At 29.0% G+C, this 3,788-nt stretch overlaps 1 non-coding gene across 1 annotated transcript; it reads left to right on the forward strand.

Moving 5' to 3' along the window:
* Window positions 1–806: 806 nt before the first annotated feature.
* TRNAR-UCG (transfer RNA arginine (anticodon UCG)) lies at window positions 807–879 on the forward strand. Its single transcript has one exon. It is a non-coding gene; the product is annotated as a tRNA-Arg (tRNA).
* The last annotated feature ends 2,909 nt before the right edge of the window (window positions 880–3,788 follow it).

The following is a 3,788-nucleotide window of genomic DNA, read 5'->3' on the forward strand; positions in this document are numbered from 1 at the left end:
AATGTAATAAACGATGACTTATAAAATATTTAATCATTGTAATTTTTGCACAAATGAGACGTTATGTCTATCAGTTGGACAAATAGAGAGCATAAAAAAATGAAAATTGGTAATATAGACGAGAAATAGAATTATTGACAGAAATAGGTAGAATAATAATAAAGTTATTGAAAAAGTAATTAGTGAAAAATAAATAAAATAATAAATAAAATTGTTTTAAAAAATAATTAAGAAGATAATATAATCGAAGGCACATACACGTGATACTTGGATGGTAAAGGGAGAGTGTATGTATCGAATCGAATCGAATCGGTGCACCATGATGAGTGAAATAAAATTTTCTAGTTATTTGCTTTGTTACTTTTGTCTTATTATAATTTATAATATCGTACAAAATATTAAGTATAATTTATTACCTACTACTAATATCCTAATCATATTCCATATCGTATTGATGATATTGAAAATTGTATTAAAAAAATTAAAAATTTCTGAAAGCGTGAGTGGTAAAAATGCATTGAGTTAATAGATCTATCTTACATTTTATTTGTGGCCTATTTTATACCATGTTTGTAATATTGATTTTATAAATGTCGATAATATAGTATTTTCGATTTTAAGAAAGCCTACTTTAAATTTGCGATAAAATTATTATAAGAACATAGAGAAAAAAATAAAGTATGTTCTGAATTTTTAACTTTATTTATATTATCTACATGAAAAAAAGGATATATTATTATATAATTTAAAATAATAAATTATGCACCGTAATATAGTATAAAAAGTTAGAATAATGTCATACAACTGACCGTGTGGCCTAATGGATAAGGCGTCGGACTTCGGATCCGAAGATTGCAGGTTCGAGTCCTGTCACGGTCGAAAAATAATTTTTCCTCTGTTCATATATTTTTATACTAAATTAAAATATATTTCATATAGTAAAACTACATATTTCTATATGTAAATTTTATTTTACATGGGAACGAAACAAAATTAATCAGACAGTACTGAGATTGGTGTATTTATGTTCGAGTATGCGTTTAAGTAAATTGTTAGTTATTTATAAACAATATTTTAAACAAATTTCAAGTAAAAATCTTAGAATTCTGTGTATTTTTGATTATTAGTTATTTTAATATACAATTAATTGCAAGGTAATTATTTTATCATTAACTAATACCATTATTTGTTCCTTTTTTATTGAAGTTTTATTATGCCTTCACATGTATTATGGAAAGTTGTGCGAAAAAAAATTTCCTTCGAGCTGGATTTGAACCAGCGACGCACTAACTGATGTCCCATAATTTCGACAAACCAACTCCAGTTCACAGCTCTACCAACTGAAATGTCGAAGCTCTCACGTTCAAAGGCAAATATAGTAACCAAGGTATGATCATCTAACATAAATTTTAATATGCTTATTCATTTTTTGTTATTTATATAATATATTTTATAATCAGCGTTCTAAATTTATTTAAATACTACAGAAGATTAGATATAATATTTAATTTTAATGATATAAAATCAATCAAGAATTTGGTATCTTTCAAATATGAAGTTAGTGGAATAATGGATGTTAATGTTAATAATTTAATAAAGAAGATAACTCATGTATTTTTGCCAAAAATTAATATAGAAAAAACATAACATAGTTTTTGTTTCTTGATAATGAAAGTAATTTTACTTTCTTTGATAACAAACACGCAGTCTGGTAACGTGGTAATCTGACCACGAAACATTTTATTTGATAGAAAAAGATAGAGGAGTCAATGTGATACAGAAATAAAGCGAAATTGTTTTCGCATACTCTGACATTATTACGAACACAAAGGTCGAAGGTACTTTTTTCAGATGTTACTGCAGATTTTATATTTCCTACTACAAAAATGTCATGGGGTTTTGGTTATATAACTAAAATAAATAAATGTAATTGCAGGTTATGTAAAAATATTTTTGTAGTTTAATACATATCGATTTGATTCTTTTTATTAGCGAAATGTTTGAAGGAGTGCCTCTTTTTTAATCAAAACTTAGTAAATCTATCAGGGTCAGACCACGCCTAAGTATCAGTTGTACCTTAGGCGATCCTTCCTTTCAATTTCGTTTCACCTATTAACTTAGATAACCTAGTATATTATTTTGACCACTTTGTGATTTTAAGCTTTTGGAAAGTTTGGATTCATGACAAAACTAAAAAAAGATGGCGTTATAAATAGTTTAAATATATTTTATTCATTAATTGTAGTACAAGATATTTATTTCTATCAATAAATATTTTATGTTTATGACTTTTAGTTTTGTGAAATTCCGATGTTTTATATAATTAAATAGTATTATTTATAATTTATAATTAGGAAAAATGTTAAAACACGAAGAAATATAGGAATAATAAAAATGAAAAGTACTTCTTTAAACGTAAGATAATTCTTGATATCAATAGATTATACGAAGAATACATCAATAATACAGTTGATATCGTACTCCTTGGAAGGAGTAAAGAAGTAAATGTTTGACTTTGCCTCAGCATTTAAGAAGAGATTCATATAAAATACAATTTAGAAAATGCTGTTATGAAAATATTGAAACACTTATAATCACAAATTTTTAATCGCAAATTCACGAATCTTAATTCTCAGGAATCAGTAGATTTAAATATACCTAATTGCGTGGAGATAACTATTGCATACGAAAGTAACATATGGCATAAAGCCGTGAGAACATACGCTACCACTTTTTTGCCGCATTAAATAGTAATTCTTATCGATACATCAATATTCTTTTCGATTGCGTGTATTCTTTCTTACGATTACCAGCGCCATCTCTATATCATATAAAAAGTTACGAACTCCTAACTAAACATTGTCTATACTAAAGAATTTATAATTATATGATAATTCACTTTAAGTTTTAGTATCAAATATTAAATTTTTATATTTATTTATTGTTTATATTTACTAGGTAGTCTGTGGAACTGTTAGATAACATTTGGGGAATTCAAGATAAACTTCATTTTTATTTAGACTTGCATAATTTATTACGACACTGTCATATGTTCCCCTTGACAATGATAGCAGGATGTAAACGCATGTCGTCATTTGCCGGCTGACGTCGACAGACGGATACACCGTATTTTTGTTATAGGAGGGTGGGACAAACGGATAATTTCTTCCAGATCACGCTAACTCCAACGAACGGTTCTAAAGCGAATGGGGAGAAAGAATAGAGAAAGACTCGAAAAAGCAGGGAACATTAGAAGAACGCAGACGCGGGCCTATTCGCAACGTTATGCGACTGCGCGGCTCGAGGCAGGGTTCGTGGACTAGAAACAGGGTGCAAAGTGAGAAAAAGGAGAATGGCGATGGTAAGAATAGAGAGAGATAGGTAGCGTGAAATGAAAAAAGTCAGGAAATAGAGTGAAAGGAGAGAGAATAAAGAAAATATGCTAAAACAGACGAATATATGACGAAATGTAATAAAATATGACAGGAGAATAACGATAGAATATCTGATATGATGAACTACAATGGAAAGTGAAAATACAGAGTCGTTAGAAACGCAAAGCATATAAAAAAGAAGTAGTAGTTAGAATTGGTAAGTGAAATATCAAGATATGAAACAAAAGAAACGCGGTAGGATAAAGGGTGAAAGAAAAAGAGAGGGTTATATGTAAAATGAACCATAACGCTACAAGGAAGGAGGAAGATAGCGAATGTAAAGGAGTACAAAGGTTGGGGACGGAACGGAATAGGCGAGAAAGGTGGCGCTCTCGCGCAGTCTGGCGTCGTCGG

This window comes from Eufriesea mexicana, unplaced genomic scaffold (genome assembly GCF_001483705.2).
Source record: "Eufriesea mexicana isolate 0111107269 unplaced genomic scaffold, ASM148370v2 scaffold395, whole genome shotgun sequence".
NCBI lineage: Eukaryota > Metazoa > Arthropoda > Insecta > Hymenoptera > Apidae > Eufriesea > Eufriesea mexicana.